At 40.5% G+C, this 23,373-nt stretch overlaps 2 long non-coding RNA genes across 3 annotated transcripts in view; one reads left to right on the top strand and one right to left on the bottom strand.

Moving 5' to 3' along the window:
- LOC120369391 overlaps positions 1 to 23,373 on the bottom strand; it is a 64,332-nt gene that overhangs the window by 40,084 nt on the left and 875 nt on the right. The window lies entirely within an intron of this gene.
- LOC120369389 lies at positions 12,240 to 14,078 on the top strand. Its single transcript, XR_005583130.1, has 3 exons — positions 12,240 to 12,455; positions 12,787 to 12,934; positions 13,406 to 14,078. It is a non-coding gene; the product is annotated as an uncharacterized LOC120369389 (long non-coding RNA).

The following is a 23,373-nucleotide window of genomic DNA, read 5'->3' as shown; positions in this document are numbered from 1 at the left end:
AGCCCAAACCTGTGTGGGCAGTGGTATGCACCATGTGTATGGATGTGGGAGCCAGTGAGCTATATTACCAGCTGGCAGACCTATAATGTGCCAGTTCTTCAGTATTTAATGAGCGATTACAAGGAAATCTTAGCTGGTATGTTTTCATGTCTAGGTTTTACTAAGAAAACATACTTAAGAGGTCCACTAGATCCCATATAAACCACCTGCTTCTAGAAATGGGCATTCCATTAAAAGCTGGAACTAAGTGCCTAGTCTATGAATGAGAATGAGCTAAGAGAGACTGATCCAGTGAGAAGATATGGGGATTATTTCTTGGCAATCAAAATTATCTCATGTATCACTTTGTAGCTTCCCATTTGCATATACTCAATTCTAGTAGCTCAGCTGTTTTTTAGCTCAAAGAATGACACCAGATTTTTGTCTTGGCTTCTTCTTCCAAACATCTGGCTTGCTGCCTGGTGCATTTTGTGCTAGTTATTTTACCCACAAATGGTAGGAAAAGACATAATCTTCATAAGCATATTAGACCAGCAGCATTAAATGTGTAAATACTTTGAGGGTATCTTTTTATATACATATCACTTATACATAGAGGAAAACACACCCCTCCTTGTATCATACTAAGTTGTGTTATTTTTCATATGTAAATAAAAGCTTGATTCTCTCAGGTGACACTCTGAAATCAGTGGGAGTTGAAGGTTTGGGGGGGCCCCAAATGAATTTTAAGTGCTTATACAGAACAGTATAACTAAATATCTTAATTCATTGGGGGCAGGGGATAATTGCTATTGAAAATGTATGCATCATTTTGGAAGTGGTGTGTAATCTGCATCAATAAGTTATGCACGCATTAAAATGCTACGTTTGTTTATAGGCATTTATAACTGGGTAAAAATGCAGAGCTTCTAAAATCACTCATTAATGCATGGGAATTAACATGTAGTTAGCATCCAATTGGCAGAATTGGTCTCTAATTGGATTAAATGTTTTTCACTCATTTTAAAAAGCAATTTTTACTTGCATGCCATCCTGCTGTTAGTCACATGTGATTAGTTATTTGGACTTATAAAACATGTAGATGTAACCCACACACCTTCTGGGTGTGGTGTTCTGTCCCATCTAGTGGCAGTGAGATCACTTAAAGAGAGAGGAAAAAATGAGTCTGCTCTACAGCCTTAGCTAACGGTCAGTTGGCTTTTAGCTTATGTGGTAGAGGCTCATGCACTAAGCTCCAGGGGTCCCTGGTTCTATCCCAACAAGCGGAGTCTGTTGGTGTTACATAGAAAAGTGCCTTTGTGTCCATTACAGGTTCAAATAGTGATTTTTCTGAACCATACTCTAGGGAGAAAAATGTTCCCCACTCCAACAATACATCCCCATTTACCAACCCCAGCCTCAGGGCTCTGCTCCCTGCACCCAAACTCTGGGCAAAGCATCATGCCGTGAAGATCAAAAATCTGGGCTACTTCTGATGGGGAGGTGTTAACTGCTCATGGAAAAGGCCCTGCCAAGCAATTTGAGGGAATGCTGTTAGATCCACTGACTGCAGCTCGGGGGAGGGAAGCTGTTTCTCAAAGAGGCAGATCCAAGCCATTGGAAGCTTTATAGCTTAATAGTAACACGTTAAACTCAACCCTAAAACCCACAGCCAGACTCCGCAAAAGAGGGAGCACTGGTGTCAAATTTGTGGGGCCTGATTGAAAGCCTACTGAAATCAAAGGAAAGGCTCCCACTTACTTCAATGGGTCCTGGATCAGATCCATTTAATAAACGGGCCGCTACCCTTTGTACTGATATCATTTAAAAAGTAGATTTAAGGTGTAACTCTATAGAGAGCACTTTGCAGACATGTGTTCTCAAAGATGTGAGTCACATTTGGGGGGTGGGAGGAAGTCATTCTTTCTGACCAAATGCAGATGGAAAAATGTTGTTCTGGTCACTGCTCTAGGGGGATCAACTAGCAGCAGCTGGAGATCCTATTCTTCCACCAAAGTGCAAATTCTAATAACAAATGACAGTGCACAATCTTCTCTTATTATATGCACTACACAGGCTAGGCCTGTTTTTCCATTCAGTATGATATCTCTGTTGCATCCCCTGGGATCAAGCATGCTGCTTGTTGTATGGTTCATTACACATTTACCTTTTCTGGTTCCATTCTTTTTCACTCCCAGGCTGGGATAGCAATAATTCACCTCCATCAAGTACAAAAGGGTCCTACTTACTGGTGGAACATAACTATATTAATGTTGCTTTCAGATTCTGCACATAAGACATGTGTTTTTAGGAACAGATTTCCTGGTGGCCTCCACAAATAAGTTTGTAACATTTACATGTAGAACCTCCTATACTTAAACATACAAGCATCCCTTGTACTGAAAAGAGGCATGAAAGAGCTGATGAGTTCCTGAAGTCTGGGGCAAACAAAGTAAAAGGTAAAAATAAGATCAAATTCTCTGCTAGTTTAAATGGGAGAAATTCATTGAAATTGACTCTATTCTGTTCAGGTTGTGTATGCTCTTGTTCACTTTCTCCCACTTACACTGCTAGGGAATTTGGGCCCTGGTTTTTGCCTGGGTATATACCAGGGGTGAGTGGGTTGGAGGAATCTGACATGTATTCCTTAATTCTAGTTACCTGATCGGTGCACAGAACTCACTACTATCTCTCTTACACCTCAACCACTGGTGTGGTAACTGAGCTAGTATTTGCAGATGTCTTTGATGCTTGCTATACATTTGAAATTCTCATATCTTTGAGGACCAACATCAGAAAAAAATTCAAAGTGAAACAACTGCAGTTAAAAGAATTTTATATAATGTGTTTTGTTAGACATTTCATCATGTACATCTCCAGACTGACTGCTCCAGCCAAGAGAGATGAGTGAGATGAGTATGGCACTCTAACTGTAATAACGTTAATAAATAGATGGAAGTCTGAGATGGAAGGGGTGGGGGTCAAGAGGATTAGGGAAGGAACAGGATGATGAGCAGAAGCAGAAGGGTGATGAAGAGATGGATCAGATTGTAGGAAAATGTTTCAGAGACAAACACATGAGAAAACAACTGCTCCCATCTTCGGGTTTTTCTATTAGTATCCTGAAAGCTAAAAGTTGCACACAAGTAAGGGAGATGATTGTGTTTTGACTAGACGCATGCTTATGAGGTGGTTCTTTGTAGTGCCTAGAGACTCCCACTGAGACCAGGACCCCATTGTGCTAGGTGCTGTACATACACATAGTGAGTTTCCCTGTCCTGAAGAGCTTGCAATCTAAATAGCTGAGCAGATAAGTGTGGGAGAAAGGAACTATAATGATAATTTTTACAAATAGGGAACTGGAACAAAGATTAAGGAGCAGCACCTTACTCCACAAGTGGTCCCATTAACTTCAGTGGGACCACTTACAGAATAAGGTAATATTCAGAAGATGCCCCAAAACAACTTGCCCAAGCTGACACACAAAGGCTATGCTCAAGCAGGGAACTGACCTCAGCTCTTCTGAATTGTAGTCCAAGGCCTTAATCACAAGACCCCTCTCTCACTCAATTGAAATTGGTCATATATTAAAGTGTTTAATTTTCCAAGACCACAGATGAGCTATAGAATCTCAGGTGAGAAAATATGGGCAGTACCTAAAAGTCAAAGCCCTGGAAAAATGTTCTTGTGTTAACCAAATTCCAGGAAAGTAAACTCCCACAACATCAAGTGCTATTAGGATGTTGACACTAGTTCTCTATATTAAAAAATATAATTGTAAAGATTTTCTTTAATTTAAATGACCAAAGAGACACTTACTCATGGCATGCAAAAGATGGAATTTGCTTTTCAGACAGAAGTTCTCTCAGGAAAAACAAACAAGTAAACCCAACCCTGAACCTGTTTAATGAGACCCAGTGGCATTATTACCCATGGTTCAGCTTTTAATATCCTGTTTCTTGTGCTTATGACAGGTGCTTAGTTACTAGCAGCCTTCTATTTACTCAGCTGCAGCACAATCTGCTTCAATGCTAATTCCTCGGACTAATCACCTCCAGTACACTTCCAACTTACCCAAGAGAAACCACCTCTAGCACTGAGAGAGTAGCCAAATCTCCATGCTCATCCAGTGTTTTGATTTTCTGAGGAGATCAATAAACGTGTCAGTTTGCCAATTGTGGTAGTGGTTTTTTTTTTGTTTTTTTTTTGTCTTATGAACTTCTGGCCATCCAGGAACTAGATTATCACTGATCTCATGTGGGACACCTCACAGCGATCAGATGGTAAATGACATTTTGCCTTCATCTGAAAGAAAAAGTGATTGCACCTTATTTCAATGAACAGGTAGGTCAAAGTTGGTTTGGGTGTCAAAAACAGTTGGCAGAAGGAATTTAAGAATAAATGATGGTTCTCTTTGTTTTGGGGAATTACAGAGATGCCTGAGAAATATTTCTGTTAGTATCTATTTGCAATATTTACTGTTGCAAATACCAAAAATTTACAATATGGATTTGATCCTAAGGAGTTCAGAGTTGCCTTTCAAGTCAATGAGAACCCGGGCTCTGTAAAAAGTACAGGCTATAGCTGCTAGTGTCAAGATACAGACAAGACTATATATATATGTTATGGCCCCATGCTTTGAATGTGACTTTTCCCCTCTGTGTACATTATGAAGAGTGGGCCAAATACTGCCTTGGTGCCACCCCTCAACTCTGCTAAAGTGAAGAGATGAATGCGAAGCAAGATTTGACCTACTTAGTATTTGTATGACAATAGTATCTAGAGGGACTAACTGACCTCAGACCCCACTGAGCTAGGACCTGCACATACACTCAGTAAGAGACTCTTTCCCAAACGGTTTATAATCTAATCAGACAGGACAAAGGGTGAGAATCCCATTTTACAGATGTGGATTTGAAGCTCAGCAAAAGTAAATGATTTGTTCAAGGTCACACAGGAAACCTTTGGTAGCAGCTGGGAAATTAATCCAGATCTCCTAAGTCCGAATGCAATGCCTTAAATACAAGGACATTCTCCCTCCGTTTTTTTTAAAAACCCCTCAATTATTAAAAATTCATCTGCTCTCTGATCAATGAGAAATTGATTAATCTGAGTTTGTGAACTCTGGTTTAAACTGGGAAAGATACTGAATGTCAGATATCATTTATCCCAAAGAAGGAAATGAAGAGCATGTTTCTAGCAAACCCAATTCCTGAATGTTCAATTTCAGAGGATCTTTGCAGCCAGCCAGCATTTCACAATAAATTATTGATTTATTGTCCAAATGCCACAAATCCTCCATAAGGAGGTCAGATGATAGAATTTATGCCTTGGGTTGAAGGAGAAGTAGAAACATCTCTAAAAGCATTGACAAGTTAAGCTACAGATTTGTCATTGAATGTTAATTAGTAATATTTTAGAGAGTCAAGGTGGTGAGGTAAGAAACAAGTTTTTGAACTTACACAGAGCTCTTCAGGTCTGGGAAAGGTACTCAGTGTCACAGCTAAATACAAGATGGAACAGATTGTTTAGCATAAGTAGTTAACACATTTCAAGGGACCATTCCAGGTAAAGTGGCCCATTAACACCCCTCCAGTTATAGGGAGGGGAGAAGCAGCTGGGGCGGAGGAGTGGTGTTACTGGGTTACAGATTATTGTAATTAGCCATAAATCCAGTGTCTGTTCAGAAAGAACAGGAGTACTTGTGGCACCTTAGAGACTAACAAATTTATTTGAGCATAAGCATGCGTCCGATGAAGTGGGCTGTAGCCCACAAAAGCTTATGTTCAAATAAATTTGTTGGTCTCTAAGGTGCCACAAGTACTCCTGTTCTTTTTGCGGATACAGACTAACACAGCTGCTACTTTGAAAAGTGTCTATTCAGTCCATGATTTTTAGTGTCTAGCAGTTATGAAATTAAGCTCCCATTTCCTCTCTTGAAGGCGTTGTACAGGTCTCCTTTGAGAATCAGGACTGAGAAGTCAGATATGGAGTGATTGTTTTGTGAAAAGTGTTCACCCACAACTGATATGGTGTCTGTCATTTTTCCGTGTAAGGTCATTTGAGAACCTTATCTGGTTTCAACTGCATAGTTCAGGGGTAGGCAACCTATGGCACATGTGCTGAAGGCGGCACACAAGCTGATTTTCAGTGGCACTCACACTGCCTGGGTCCTGGCCACCGGTCTGGGGGACTCCGCATTTTAATTTAATTTTAAATGAAGCTTCTTAAACATTTTAAAAACCTTATTTACTTTACATACAACAATAGTTTAGTTATATATTATAGACTTTTAGAAAGAGAGCTTCTAAAAACATTAAAATTTATTACTGGCATGCGAAACCTTAAATTAGATTAAATAAATGAAGACTCGGCACACCACTTCTGAAATGTTGCCAATCCCTGGCATAGTTGTTGAGGTGTTTTAGTGCAATGGATGAGATACACAACGTGTTGTGATAGGCATTTGTAGGACCCATGGCTTTAGAAAGATGTGTTGTTGAAAGAGTGTTGATCATTGTATCAGTGGAGATATGTCTACGGGTCTTGCATCGGTTGATTTGGTACTGCTTTGAGTTGGTGTGTCCTGGCTTGTGGGGAGCTTGAAGAATCTGGCGGGTTTGTTTGAAGGCCAGAAGAGCAGGAAAGATTGTTCAGGATGTGGTCCCTGTTAAGCATGGATTTTAATTGTTTAATGATACTCCGTGTGGTTCCAGTATGGGGTGGTAGGTGACAACTAGGTTGTGCAGTCACAGGGAATTTTATTTCCATTCTTTCAGGGTATTTGGGTGGCCCATTCCATGATGTGATCTACTCCTCTGGGGGAGTGTTTATTTGGTGAAGGTGGTTTTATCAGCTACACTAAGGGCTTATGGTTTTGCACTTTCATCTGTTATTCTTTCAGTTAAAATTGGCAGAAACATACTAAACTTTGACAACAGCTTCCATGGTATGACAAACATGCAGTGTTTCAGTTGTAGATCAAGACCATAATTTATCAGCATATATCAGAATGCTAGGATTTCTGTATAAATGGATCTAAATAAAAAAGTGCTGTATTATAAGCCAGTTGTAAGTGATGAACAATTGGACTTTGGAATCCAGAAATAGGCCAGAGGAGGCTTAGGATGCCTAGGCCGTGGTGGCCCCACCTGCACTCTGCTTCTTCCCCTCCCTGCTCCACCCCTTCTCTGAGGCCCCCTACTGCTGCCTGGTGAGTCCCTCCTCTTCTCCACCCCACCCCCTGTCTCTGGAGGTCCCCATCACTCACCATGTCCCTCCTCACCCCCTCGCCTGCCACTCATCGCATCCTTCCTCTCCTCCAGCCTCCTCCCCCTGCGAGACCCCCGCTGCTTGCCACATCTCTCTCCTCCTCCACTTCCCCTGCCTCACCAGACCACTTGCTGCATCCCTCCTCACACTCCTGTGGGGGCTGCGGGGGAGCGGTGGGGGAGGGATGTACCAGGGAGGGGGTTGGGCCTGGGGTAGAGCAGGGGAGGAATGTGGGCAGGGACGTGGGTGGAAGAGGTGGGACAGGGAGCTAGCCTCCCCCAGGGGAATCTTCACCTGATGCCCATGGATCACTGGATGGTAATGTTAGTAACAAGATGGTCAGATTCCAGAATGTTTAACTTATTTTGCTGTCATCTATCTAATGAAATAAGATTCCAGCTGACATCTTTTGTTCCATTAATATGAATTCTCTCTCTTATAACATTAAATATTGATGCATTATATTAAGAGCATGTATTCATTATGATAATACATTTCCAGACTCTGGTCTTGTGTGCAGTTTTGCACCCTATCACTTGTGTGCCAATCACAGAAAGCAGATAAGTGCAAACCTCATTTTGGGAACTCAAGTGGTAGTTCTTAAGAACTGTACACTTGTGTGTCTTAGGCACAGACACAGACTGAGGCCAGGCAGAGAACCTCTTTGGAAACTTAACTCTCAAGAAATAACTGCCTAGATATAAATCTAATTTTGTTTCTCTTAACTTAATTGGTCCAAATTCAGAGTAAAGTTTCCTACAGTAACCATAACCCTCTCCCAATATGTGCATGTATTATAAGGATCTTTCCTCACATAGTCACACATCACAGATGCAGAAAGGCAAAATACTACATACTGTAGATGCATTTGTAGACAGATGCAATATGCACAAATAGCAAAGGAAAATTCACTTTTCTCTATTACTGAAAGAGTGGAATGAAATATAGTTACTTTCCAATACATTTTATTTGTAACTCACATCACACATTGTTCAGTGCTGTGTGAACATGCTGCATAGTAAACATCTGATATAATATGTATTAACAACGGGCTATAATAATTATATGACCCTTTATTCTGACTTTCAAAAACTTGTGGACTTAAAATCTCATTCAACATTGCATCATAATAATCATCTGTAAATGTTTGTGTCTCTTCAGTAAGTCATTTTCTATAATGAAAAGTATAACAACACAGCCCTAATAATGAAATAACATTAACTCTTATAATGGATTGGCATTTTCTTACTCCATGTCATTCAAAATATAAGGGGCCAAATCAGGCCCTAGGCAGGGTTTGTTAGGAGGGGCAGTGATTGTAACAGTTGTCCTGTGAGATGGGGGATGATTCCTTGGTGCTGAACGACACACTGCTGCTACTCTGAAATGAAGCAGTATACACTCTTGACTGGTGTAAGTTGCTGAAAGCACAGTATGGACTAGCCATTCTTCATAAGGGCTTTGCATGAATGCTGTATCTATCTGCACAGATTCAGTTGCAAGCATGGGTGGGGCATAGATTGTAAACTCAAAGTCACAGTCCCTATGCCACAATGTATTTGTGCAAGGCATGGGTCAATGGACTCAACCCGATGGTGCTATTGTACTACAACCAACTTTACAGTAGGCACAGGCCATGTTGCTGAGGTGATCAGGCCTATTTAACGACACAGGAGGTGTGGGAGGATACAGAGTTCAGGGTCAAGGACTTCCAGTTGCTGTATTATGGATGTGTATGTGAGCTCAGAAACACTGAAAATCAGGTAGACGTGTTATTGACATACTCACAAAAGCTGTAAAGGAAGGCAAATTATTTCATGGTAATCAATCAGTAATAAAAATCTTCATTCCAGAGTTGTGAATCTGATATCTAAATTAACCAATATAAGAATTCTCTCATTCTGCAGCCAAAGGACGAAACTACCCTTTATTTAATAAAGAAAATATATGGTATAATAAAAACAAATCCCAAAGCCTACAAGTAAAGCAATAAATCTAAAAAACCTTGTTTCTGGCACACCAGGACAGCTGAGACAGAGTATCAGATCAGAAATGAGGTAGAACAAATAACCTCTAGCACAACTGGAATTAACTCTGTATTTAGAGATTACTTCACAGATTTAACTGCATACATTGTCACTCAGAATATTTTGGATGACTACTATGTTAATCTTCCATCTTCACAGTAAGACGATAAATTCTTAATCGAGTGCATTAGATAATATCAAATATGTAATTGGTTCTTTTAGGACAGGCAAGGCACTAGAAACACACTGCTTTGAAGTCAAGTTTTATAAATCATATAGGAAAAAGCTAGTCTTCTGAGCTGTTATAATATATTGTGTCAAGGTCTACTTGGTGATACTTTTATCCAGGGATTTTTAACAGAATTGACTGTAAAGTCTTCTCTCAAATCATCCTAATTTCTGTCTTAAAACCTACTTGGGAACACTTTAATTTTTCTGATGATTGACAACATAGATCCTAAAATCTTTGCACGTCACTGTGGCTGCTGCACATCGAGGCTAAATGCATGTACTAAAAATGCACACAATTTTTGCTGTGAAAGTATTCTGCAAATAGTATCTGCTTTATCTGAAAATGGTTATTACATTTTCAAACTACCAATTAGCACTGTACGATAGATGAAGTCAGTTTGATTTGAAATCAAGATCAGCATAGAATTATGTAGGATCCTGACCAGTAACATGGTGATGCTTTGCTCCTGCAAATGGAACTTCTAGAATTTATTGGACCAGATCCTCAACTTCTGTAAATCAGTATAGCTCTATTGGCTTCAATGGAACTATACTAAATTACCCTTGCTGATGATCTGTCTGGTTTTATTTTTAATATTCTATGACCTAATAACCAAAAATATGTACATGAACCCATCTGGCAGCAATAGAGAATATATTTCAGATTCAGCTGAAAAGTCTACATTGGGGGTAGTATTTTTACAGGAACTTCAAAGATGAGGTTCTGGGCTGTTGAAAATTCTTGCTTTATAAGGAATGAGGGGCTAACCATCATAGATGAAATAAAAAGCAACCATAACTTTTGCCAATATGTGAACCAGTCTAGAACTAAATTCTCTGAGTTTCAAAAAGGTCTGCATTTTTTTTTTAAAAAAGTTACTTTTCATTCTTTTTACATCTTCCTGATTTCATACTGGACCAGAAGTGAAGTGTGAGAGCTGTAAGCTTTCAAAAGTGACTAATGCTATTGTGTGTCTATTTTTGGGCACCAACCAGAGATTGAGAGGCCTGAATTTCAGAGGGGAGATGCCCAGTGCTTTCTGACAATCAGGGCCTTCTAAAGTGTCACCTTGGGTTTCCAAAATTGCTAGTTGCTTTTGAAAAGTTAGGTCAAAGGGCTTAAATACCATTTGTTCCCATTCTTATAGCTGATCCTTAATCACTGTGCTGTGCCTTTCTAAATTAGATGATAAATTCTTTGGGTGAGGGACTTTGCCTTTCTATGTTTGTGCCATGCACATCTAGGATGTTATATAAGTGAAATAATGGCCAGTACCGTATTCTCATGAGATTTACGGCCCACAGCTTCAGGAGATTTCAGTGCATTACTTCAGCTAAAGTTCTGACAAACATCAGTGGTGTTGGCAAGAATGCCATCCATGTAAAAATTTTAAACCTCAAAATAAGTGCTTAATAACAGACAGTAGAAAAATATTACTGTTGGAGGGGGGAACATGAAATCTCTAGATACTACAGATGTGCCTGATTTGCAGAGTTCTGTTTCAGATCATCTTTTTCCAAAAGGGCAGAGATGTTCAGATCCAGGGTTTTGATTCTGAGCCAGGGGTTAGCCACACAATTCAGCTCCAGACTCAAACTTTCACAAAGTGTGGGAGCGTTATGATTCAGTGCTTAGGTTCAGGTTAATCTCTGTTAGATACCTGTGCTTTTAGAATCTCCTGATACATCAAAGACAGTGAATATCGTACTGAAAATAATTTTGTTTCAGTGCAGTAGGAAGCTTCAACTCCACACACAGAGAATTAAAAGGATTGTCTGCCTGCAATGGTAGAAGGGAGGGGCAGTCCTTAGACCTCAGGATCAGTGCAAACATCCACAGTTGAAGAGCCCCAGTAAGCCATAGAAATTCTCAATGTTTGACATGGGACCACTTGGGCCCAGGATCTGTGTGTCTGTCTGTAAAGTGCTATGCAGCTCCATGGCACTAACTAAAATTTTCAGAAATATAGAACATGTAACAGGTTTTGAAGCATGAAAAGCTAACATTATATACAGAACAAGAAAACAGAATGCAATCCAGATTTACACAGGCTTGCTCTTACAAGCTTTTACTTATATAAGTAATGCTCTTTAGTCAGGGTTTGCAAGACCATGCCCTAATTCATTACTGGCAGTGCATGGACTGTGGATACAGTGATCCCTGCCACTGTGCATTTAATGACAGTCACCAAACAACATGAAATATAACAAATAGGAAAGAAAAGTGACGACTTGTCACAGAATTGCTTTATTTCAATGGAGTCACTTTTAATCCTCTATAGTCAATGCTGTGGTGAAGAGAACTCTAGAACGAATACTTCTGATGAGTTACACACTTCAGTGTCATTACACAGTGAGTGGCTTTGGCTAAAGTAAAATAAAAATGGACTGACTGAAAGGGGATGTTGATTTTTAAAATCTCAATTAAGGGTTAACGCCCTCTTTGCTGTCTTGAAATCTGATATTCTGAGTGTACTTTGAGTGCATAACAGTACAATAGCAGAAAAATGGAATATTAAAGATGCACAGAATATTTCTTTCAGGTAATGATAGTAATTTAGTGTACACTAATGTAAAGATCTTTATCTCTCATGGCCATGATATTGGTCCACACTGCATGTTCCCAAATTTGGCTTTACTGATACATTTAAAGGGCCAACAGCATCTTCTGCATGGAATCTCTAGATATCTGCTGTATTATGACATCATTATAAAAGTGAGGCAGAAATCCTGATCTATTGCATTTGTGTAGTTGAGACCTATAAGGTGATGGTTGTTTGCATGCAGTGACATCCTGTGAGAGTGCTGGAAGCTAACAGGTGATCCCACACTCTTATCACTTATGCAACCAATCAGTTCTGCTGGAGAAGGCTGAGTGGGGACGTGCAGCCAATATGCTGGGCAGGCTTAGAGGGCTGATCGAACCAATGCGCCATCAGTTGACAGGTATTAAAAACAAAAACAAAACACACAGGAAGGAAGTGAGCGGGGAGGACCTGGGCTAGCTGAGAGCCCAGTATGTACTGAGATCCTAAGGAAGGGAGCCCGTTCTTCTCTGGCCTGGTGGGAAAGGGCTAAAGGGCAAGAAACACTAAATATTTATTGCATGAGACTGTATTGCGTGGGTGATGGGAATGTAAATAAACGCACACTGAGGCCTGGTCTACACGGGAGGGAGTGGGGAGTCGATCCAAGTTATGCAACTTCAGCTATGTGAATAACGTAGCTGAAGTTGATGTACTTAGATCTACTTACTGCGGTGTCTTCACTACGGTAGGTTGACTGCTGACGCTCAACCGTCGACTCTGCCTATGCTTCTCGCTCTGGTGGAGTACTGGCATTGACGGGAGAGCGCTCAGCAGTCGATTTATCGCGTCTTCCCTAGATGGGATAAATAGACCCTCGCTGGATCGATCACTCTGGAGGTAAGTGTAGACATGTCCTAAGTTGCCACTTACTGGAGTCTGTGAGGCTTCTGGGACATCAGAACAGAGACAGAGTGTGCTCCATTACACATACCAGACTCTTCAAACTGTTTCTTTTATTTTTTTCTTCCAGTGAAAGATCTGTCTTTCAGTGAAGATCTTTTCAAAGTAAGGGTTGGACTCAAAGAACTAGGAGGTGTTTTCCTGAAATGGAAATATCTGACTTGGGAAAGGTCAGACTTGCAGATCAGAAGGCAGCAAAGTTATTTCCCCCCTCCCAATCAGTGGGAGTTGAGGGCATTCAGCACTCTGTGGCAGGGCTGAGCACTTTGCAGGATAGAGCTCAGGATGTGCTGTATAATGTCAGTATCACTTCTGAAGTCATGCACCACTAAGTACTAGAAGTCAGAATCATTCACAAAGGGGTGATGAATCTTTCCTTTCAACTAAATATTTCATTGGATTCAGCAGGGATGAAGAATAAAGCTGCTGTAGAGGCTTCCTGAAATTAATTGGTACAACATTTTGTGACACAGAGCAACAAGAGTGAATCCAGTGAAGAGTCTACCAGGCTGGGATGTTCTTTGTTCATCTTCAGCAACAAGAGTAGGAAAGTTCAAACTCAGGAGAATCCAGGCGAGAAGAGTCAAGCAGGCTCAATTTTGATTAGGATGAGTCAGATGAGAAACACACTGGAGAAGAGCTCTTTGTGAGGAGAAACTCATAGAATCACTTCAACTGTCAAACTCTAGTCTGCATCCTGCTTTGGAGAAAATATGCCTTCTTTTAAACTAAACCCCTACCAATTAGTGTGAATTTACAACACAATCCTAGTAGAAATGCATGCTGATGATAAATGCCTCCATTTTTGGGTGCCTAATCTGAGATGCCCAGATGTCTCAACAAGAGAGTCAAATTTTCAAGTGTCAAGAAGGGCCATGCAGCTATTCTGGGCTGAGCTGAAATTAGAACTCATGAGTCCCCCTTCTCTTGCAGTCATTTTGGTAGACCATCCTGCTTGGTATGATCAGGGGCGGCTCTAGGAATTCCGCCGCCCCAAGCAGGGCGGCACACTGCGGGGCGCGCTCTGGCGGTCGCCGGTCCCGCGGCTCTGGTGGACCTCCCGCAGGCATGCCTGTGGATGCTCCACCAGAGCCGCAGGACCAGCAGACCCTCCGCAGGCATTTCTGCGGGAGGTCCACCGGAGCTGTGGGACCAGCGGACCCTCCGCAGTCATGCCTGCAGGAGGTCCGCCGGAGCCGCCTGCCGCCCTCCCGGCAAAATGCCGCCCCAAGCGCGCGCTTGGCGCGCTGGGGTCTGGAGCCAGCCCTGGGTATGATCTATTCTCAATCATCAGTGTTGTAGTTTGAATTTCAGTTTTACTGCTGGATTTGATTTATAACCCATCTCCCTCCTGTTCCAAGTAATCAGAACAGAGGTCTTAAATTAAGGGCCAATTTGTGGCATTGAATGCACATATGCAACTACCACTTACTCAAGAGGGGTCATGCATGAGTATCCAGCATTTGAACCTACATGTTATAAGAGTAGCTCTCTTACTCCTTGAATCCAAGAAAATGGGGAAATAGTAAAAGTTTTATTTTTGAAAACGTTCATTGTATGTATGGTACTTCTAATACATTTCAGTGGCTTTTGCCATTACCAGAGGGAAAGTCTAAAATATTAGAGAATCATATGGCAGTGTAGAATCATCAGTCAATAGCAGGGAAAAAAGCTGGGGTCTTCCTAAGCAAGTTTTTTCACATTGTATCATTATAGAGAGAGATGTCAAGACTTGATTTAAAAAAGTTCTAAGGTTTGATTTTTAATCAGCCTTATTCTTTTCTAAAACAAACAACCCTCCCAATAGTTATAAGAATATTAATAATTCAGTAACATGTCTTACAGATGGAGACAAACTGAACGTGTAATATTTTATGATGGGGTGTGTGTGTGTGTGTGGGAAAAACAGGTGCTCTGCAAGTCCCTGTTTGACTGAATGTGTAAAATGCATAGACAGCTAAACTCCTTGTATGGGCGCTGTGCAGTCAGGCAATGAGTGATGAGAATTGACACATTAAACAATCACTAGCAGGGCCAGCCCCAAGCAAAAAAAAACAAACTACCCTCCCCCAAGTGCCGCCACACTGGAACAAAAACAACCCCCCCCGAGCGCCGCCCTGCCGAAACAACCCCCCCAAGCGCCACCCCACCGAAACAAAAACCAAAACCCCTGAGTGCTGCCACGTTGAATCAAAACCCAACCAAACAAAATACCAACAACCTGAGTGCCGCCCTGCCAAAACAAAACAAAAATACCCGGAGCGCTGCCCCACCACCCCAAGATTGGCCACCCCTTAGAAGGTGCCGCCCCAAGCACGTGCTTGGTTGGCTGGTGCCTGGAGCCGGCCCTGATCACTAGGTGACCTATATAATGGATCCACATAAGAAAACCAAATCAAAGTAGGGTCTTAACATTGGTATATTACCACCTATCACAACATTAAGTAAATAGTGTATCAGGTTAGCTCGTTTGGTATGAGAAGCCAATCTGGATTCAAAGTATCTGATTTAGACCTGGGATTATTCAAAAGAAAACATTGTTTAGTACCATAGCTAATAATGATAAGTTAATTGTGGGCCACCTCAGGCATAGCTCCGTGGAAAATCAATTTCCCAGTCAATTTACCACTTTAGTGGACACCCCAAGGCCAGAAAGTCACTGAAAATGAAATCAGGCAGACACTGACAAGTGAAATTAGAAAGCTTACTTTTTGGCTTTTGGATATTTAGAAAAGAACCCAAGAGGACCCTTCCCCACAACAGACTGGAGAACATTAGATGGCATCTATTTTCAGTTCTGCATTGAAAATGAATGGTTCCCGTCAGTCTTGCTGTGTACCTTTTAAATCCCTGAGCATACTTGAATTAGCTTTGGTTTATTGGCTGGAAGCCATAGTGAAGATGTCAATGTTAAAAGCAGCACCAAGTCACACAATGGCATCTGTCAGTTTAATTGTTTGCTCATTTCAGAAATACAGTGCCATTGTGAAGTATCAGTTGCTCTGGGTGAAAGGTGATCTCCGACTTTCTCCCTTTTTATGTGAACTGGGTGCAGTGCAGGTCTGGTTTGCTGTAGCCTGTGGTTTTGCTGATTAATAAAGCTGCTGGCACTGCAAATGTGTTCTTTCTAGTTGACTAGAATATCTGTCATGTTTTGTTTACCTCAATGGCATATTTAAGGCATTCACAGCTGTTCAGCAACATGTTCTAGTGTGGTGGGCAGGATAGAACCTTCTGAACCCAAACATGGCTATCTTCATTAGGATTTCCCCATGTCCTAGTTTCCATAATGAAGGGAGGCAACAATTATTTGGGGATTAAGAAGCTAGGACCCAAAGGAATTCCTTCAGGCACTTAAGGGAAGAAGACAAGACAACTGCACTCAGTTCTCAAAATTTTTTGAGATAAAGCATAGTCCAGTGGTTAGGGTGTTAATCTGGGGTTTGGAAGACCTGAATTCAATTCTTAGTTCTGCCATAGACTTCTTGTGCCTCTGTTCTTCATATGTAAAATGGGATAATAGTACTTCACTAGCTTACAGCAATGTTCTGAGTATATATGTCAGAAAGATTGTGAGGTGCTCAGATGTTATAGTAATGGAGAGAAAGATGATCACTGTGCTATGGAGAAGACTACACTGGTCCCAGAAGAATTTTGCCAAATGTTTGTGCTTTTGTTTACTTATTCTCTCTTATGTAACTTGTTTTGAATAAGTATGCTGAAAAAAACGAGGGCTTTTATGGAGAAGTGTGGCCTCTTTCCTTCCTCCCCCATTTTTTCCCCCTTTTGTACCAGAAGATGGTCTCATTATTTGTGGCAAGGATTGTGTCACATAGGGAAACATCAAAAGTTGATGTAGAACTGGCCATTTTAGTGCACACATGCCCCATGTGCATGTGCTATTGCAACAAGTATCCATATGAATTAGGTGCAAATTATAAATGCATCTGTACATGTATTTTGTGCATGTCAGTGTGTACATGTAGTTTGAACACATGATCTGAACACACAAAATCATGAAGAGACAGGGAAAATATCCTCTATGTATCAATGGAAGTTTTGGACATGCAAAAAATGTAGGATGGAGTGGGTGCAAGTTAAATATAGCCTCTGTTACTTGTATCTCCTTAAAGCAACAATAAAAGTGTATGTGTATAATATATATGAATATTATTTCAAATACAACTGTCCAACAGTGCATTGCACCCTTTCATGTTTCAAATAAAACATTTTGGTTTAGTATGCAGTGTGGACAAAGGTGAGATTCTGAGGTATCAGAAAACCAATGATTGACACCCCATTGCTTGCTCAAATGAATTTCAATGGGGCACCAATCAATAGCACTTTGACATTAGAGCTTGAAGAATTTCTCTCTTCAAACAGTTCCCACACAATGCAAGCTACTTTTCTTTGACTCTGAGTCTGTCTTTCTACAGCAGAACAAAATTACCCTTTCTCCTATAATTATTCTTTTAAATACATACATTAATTTTTCAAGCAACACTTTAGTACAAAATTAATTAGCCATAATTAATTCCTACAACTGCTCTAGATTTGTCAGTTTTCATTACAAACTCATAGCTTCAGAAATTGATGGGCAGATTCTCTGGTTCATCACAACCCCTTTGTGCCACTCACGTGGTGTTAAAGGGCCATACTCCGGCCAGAACTGACCAGGGAAGATTTTCCCTTGGGATAAATGAACTCTCTGTTGGACATAACTGTACCACGGCTGGGTCTTTGCTTCTGGTCCTCCTCCCCATCAGTGTAGGATTCTGTTGGGGACAGGAGCAAGTGTTTTGGGAGTGGGGAGGGGGCTTTGCTAAATGGAGCTCCACTATGCCAATCCTCTGTAGGTATAGGGTCCGTTGAAGAGTTTTTATCACTGGGACAATTCAGCACAGACAGGAGCACTGCATCAGAGCTAGATATTAGGGAAACATAAGGCTTCCTGATGCCCTGCACCCAGTGATGCTCTGGTGGAGGTGAAAATCAGCCCCCATTTAACTGAAACATAGGTTTGGTCTACACTAGCTACTTATGTCAGTATGGGGTGTGGAAAATCCATGCCCTGAGAGACAGTTATATCATCCTAACTCTCGGTTTAGACAGCACTATGTCAGTGGGAGGGCTTCTCTGTTGATGTAGCTACTGCCTCTCAGGGAGGTAGATTACGTATGCCAATGGGAGGAGCCCTTCCATTGGCATAGGTAGTATCTTCACTGAAGTGCCATAGCGGTGCAACTTCATTGGTGCAGCTATGCTGCTGCAACCTTTTAAGTGTAGGCAAGCCCATAAAAGTTTCCTTACCCTAGAAACTGCCATAAGCCTCCGTTTGACAATGAGATTGAAAGAGTTTAATTTCCCCCCAAACTAAAAAGAACAAAATTCATTTCTAATCTTAAATGCAAAAAGAGGCATAATTGATTAATTCTGATTGTCTTCAGAAAAGAAGCCAGGCCTATGTTTAGTTGATAAAATGGTCTAGTTGCTGTCCATATTTAAACAATAACTTACTTATTAATGTTTTAAAATTGGAGTACAAGCAAAGGAACTCTGTATGTATAGAGTATAAAACCAAACATCTAGATTGGCCATAAAGCAGTCTGTAATCTGGGGGTTTCACACTTTGTTCTAACCCACCTGATCCCAGTACAGGAGAAACATGTCACTTGCTTGACAGTCAGGTTACTACTATGACCATGAACAGTCATATCTCTCAACCTGAGCAGAGGATCACCTGGTAGGGCATACAAGAGCATCTTTCTTTTGTCCGTTTAAATCTTTGTTTATGCTGTTACTTCTCCCCCCACCCCCTTCTTACTCTATTCTGTAGGACTAGAGACAGACCTCGCTATTTCACAGTACATTCCCTTGACACACGCCTTTTCTTTTTTTAGGTGAAGGTGAATTATATAGTAGCACAATAACATGGTAACATAATAACACAGTCACATTTTCAGATGGAAGGAGGCATTTAATGGTCCTAGGTCCATCTGCCTACTTAGCTATTTTTTGTTCCCTGTATTATTTTTTCATCTTTATTTTTGTATGATTTCATTTCCTTTTATGGAAAACAATCCAAGCAATGATGAGTTGTTTTTTTTTTAAATATTTTTAGTTCCAGTTTCTGTAACATTACTGCTGCATCTACAGTTCAGGTTGCAATAAGACTGAGGGAGAAGCTATTCTCTGTGGTTTCCTCAAAGGCTTCAAGGGGGATGAGACCACAGAGAATAGCTGTCCCCTCAGTCTTGCAGCCTGAATTGTAGATGCCCACAGGGACTGCTGAAGACTTGTAGGGAGCCAGTATCACTCTTCTGCATCCCTCAGCCTAGGTCAAATGTTCCTGCTCTGGACCTCCTCTTCTCGTGGTAGCAAAAATATACTAGTTAATCTTATGAAGTTATTTACTCTGCTAAGATGGGAAAGATGAGGAAGTGATTTGTTGATTTCTTTTTAATTCTTGGCAGGTGTTTACATATTATGGTGATGGGGACTAACTATCTAGATAGAAAGATTGGATGGATTCTTGATGTTTGGAGTTTGGTTCCAAAAATAGACAATGGATCTCTTTTCATGTTCTGAAATATTTGGATAAAGGATTTCTCATGTCTAATTTTTGGCCACGACTAGACACTGAAGTGCCAAAACACTCAAAAAGATAGTTATCGTAGAATTTATAGATCAGGGAATGGAATTGAAAATGTCAGAATTCACACAAGAAACCCTTTGCTCTCAAGATCCCCATCCTAAAGATCCAATTCTACTTCCAATGAAGTCAATTGCAGTTTTGTCATTGACTTCCAACAGAGCTGAATAGAACTTTCAGTTTGCAGATTCAAGAAATTTAGATAGTGTGGATAAATTCTGTGTTGAGATTTGAACTCGTCTAAGCCTGATTTCCAAACCCTAATGATGTACATTTAATATTAGCATAGAATGAGATCCCAAAGTTATACCAAAATGACAATTATGCTAAAAGTTTGTATTACTAATCATAATTAATAAACCCAAGCACTCAGCTACCATGGTGATGATCATGGTATAATAACTTAAATTGACAGAAAATAAGCATGTGCTTATAGAATTTAGACACGCAGAAATAGTTAACGATCTTTAGTTCCAAAGACATTTTTATAGAGTACTATTGTTTAACTAAAATAAACAAACAAGAACCCACCTCTCCTCTGTTAGGAACACAAAGAAAATAGTTACAAATGTAGAAGACTCTTCAAAAGAAGTGAAATAAAGTTCTAGATGAAATTAAATGGTTGTTAGTATTATGCTTTTGGGCAATGTTTTTTCCCCTATGAAGAACAGAGCTGCAGAATTACTTTGAGGCTTTATCAGTGGTTTTGATAGACATTTTGGAAAATGTCTTAACGCGTTGGCTTCAAAGTGCCATGGAATATGTGACAGCAGCAGTAATGTTTGAAAAGTGTATCAAAATCCTTGGAAAAATAGTTTATGTTCATAGCATTAAAGGGCAGAGTGCATGGAAAAGAAGCCTAATTTGTCATACAAAATAAATATATATTTTATCTGCTTTATCTAAAAGGGGCTTGGTTCACTTCTTCCATGTGATGAGCTGCCCTCTATTAGATGTATTTAACTCAGGGCTGGTCCACACTAAGAAGCGGGGTCGAACTAGGGTACGCAAATTCAGCTATGTGAATAGCGTAGCTGAATTCGAAGTACCCTAGTTCGAACTACTCACCCGTCCAGACGCCGCGGAATCGAAGTCCACGGCTCCAAGGTCGACTCCGCCACCGCCATTTGCAGTGGTGGAGTACCGGAGTCGACCGTGGCGCTTCCGGAGTTCGAACTATCGCGTCCAGATTAGACGCGATAGTTCGAACTCCGAGAAGTCGAACTCACCGCGTCGACCCGGCTGGTAAGTGTAGACTAGCCCTCAGTGATCATCATCCTGGACTTGACACACTCAGAGCTTCAGAGGTTGTCAATAAACCACTGCCTTGCAAACTTGCTTATGATTCAAAGAAAGCAGTAGTTTTAGTAAGCCAGTTATCCAGCTGTAAAAAGAAGGTTTCTTGTGGTGTCTTTGAAAAGCTGACACTATCTAAGTTTTTACATTTGTCTTATGTTTGGACAGATCATATTATTTTTTATTAGAATTTGTGGGAGGAAAAAAGCCATGGAAATGAAATCTCATGTGAAATTGCTTGAAATTGCCTTTCACTTGCCTGAATAAATTTGTTATTGATTTTGCCCTTTTATAAGAATGAAAGGTTAATGAAAACAATCACATTGCTTTCATCCCAAGGTAGAGATTATGTAACACATAGATGGCTTGGTACTTTTTTTATAACAAACATTAGTGTTCAGATATCAGCCTTATGAAAGATTAGCTATTGTGATGGGAAATGAGTTATGCTACAGTATCTTCAAGAATTGCAATACAGTGTGTGACAGAGTCATAACTCCAACCTTTTAACATCTCATTTCTTTGTTATTTAACAGTGGACACCATTATAACTGGAGGGTAGTGCTAGAAATGCATCCATATAACTGTAGTTTGCAGCATAGAGACGATTGAGTGGGAATATTTTTATTATTTACTACTTAAGACCAAAAAGATGCAACTACATATTGGGCTAAATTATGGTTCAAAGAGCCAATAGAGTGCTGTTTGTGTATGTGCTTGGCTGTGAGTGTCAGGGCTGTAGTATCTGAACAGTAGTGGAGAGAGGATTAATGTTCAAAAGTGGTACATGCTATTCCTGACAAAGTGTGGTATCAGCTTCCACCAGTGTTTTTCTGAAGCCAGGACTCCCTGGAGTGGAGAGTTGTGTGTGTGTTTGGATTGCTGACCATATAGTTCTGCAAGGAGCAGAAGATGAGCCTCACTTGTGCTTCGGGAGCACAACACTGTGTGTAATGCAGCTGTACTGGGGAGTAAGGAGCTCCCTGTACTCTCTCCCAGCCCTAATTGTGCAGTTCTGTAGTTCTAAAGAAGCCAAATAAAAGCAGGTATAGTTGGATTGTTACATAAGTGGTCTGTACACTGACATCATCCCTTACAAATTCATGATTGTCTGCTGTGAGATGGCCCATTTCTTGCTCAAGATGGGGCATCAAACAAAGACCGGGCAGGGCAATGCTCTTGCTCAAAGTGCCCAGGACTGGTATTCTTCTCTGGGCATCTCATTTTCTCACTTTTACATCTGTGTCTGTTCCTCTAAGCTCAGCTTCCGGCATACATCTAGAGCAGGAGGCGGAGGTCCCAGAAGGCTTTGGGGGAATTTCTGGGAAATAATGACTTTTCTCTTTCCTCAGATTTCTTTCTATGCCTAATAGAGTAAACAGTCATCCACTAACAAATGTCTTTCAATAATCTCATCTGGGGTTTTGTTCTGCAATGTAACTTAATTCAAAGAAAAATTAATCTCAAATTGGAGAATAGAAAGTATTTAGGTACCATTAGCTATGCTAATTTCCAATAGTAGGAAATTCTTACCAGTTTAAAGCACCATATTTATTAGGGAATGATCTAAAAGTGCTAAATGTCTAGTATTTATTGATATCATTCCTAAAAGAGTTCTATAGTATCAAAATGTAATCAATTCCTGAGCAAAGGGAACAGGAAGGGTAAAAGTAAGCAAAGTCTTAGTCTCAGGGTAACTCCTAGCTCTGGTAGTGATTTAGATTAATCTAGTATCAGAACCGATAACTGAGACCACCATATAAATCTCCCACTATTACATAAGTGTGGCAGTTATACCATTCAGTATAGGAGAGCCATCACATGTTTGGTAATGAATCTAAATCTTAATGGATGATACCAAGCTGAGAGGTGTTGCACGTGCTTTGGAGGATAGGATTATAATTCAGAATGATCTGGACAAACTGAAGAAATGGTCTGAAGTAAATGGGATGAAATTCAATAAGGACAAATGCAAAGTACTCCACTTAAGAAGGAATAATCAGTTGCACACAAACAAAATGGGAAATGACTGTCTAGGAAGAAGTACTGCAGAAAGAGATCTGGTGGTCATAGTGGATCACAAGCTAAATATGGGTCAACAGTGTTGCGAAAAAAGCAAACACCATTCTGGGATGCATTAGCAGAAGTGTTGTAAGCAAGACATGAGAAGTAATTGTTTCTCTCTACTCCGTGCTGATTAGGCCTCAACTGGAGTATTGTGTCCAGTTCTGGTTGCTACATTTCAGGAAAGATGTGGACAAACTGGAGAAAGGCCAGAGGAGAGCAACAAAAATGATTAAAGGTCTAGAAAACATGATCTATGAGAGAAGACTAAAATAATTGGGTTTGTTAGTCTGGAGAAGAGGAGACTGACAGGAGACATAACACGTTTTCATGTACATAAAAGGTTGTTACAAGGAGGAGAGAG

This window comes from Mauremys reevesii, linkage group 7 (assembly GCF_016161935.1).
Source record: "Mauremys reevesii isolate NIE-2019 linkage group 7, ASM1616193v1, whole genome shotgun sequence".
Classification (NCBI taxonomy): domain Eukaryota; kingdom Metazoa; phylum Chordata; order Testudines; family Geoemydidae; genus Mauremys; species Mauremys reevesii.
This window is presented reverse-complemented; position numbering and strand designations above follow the sequence as displayed.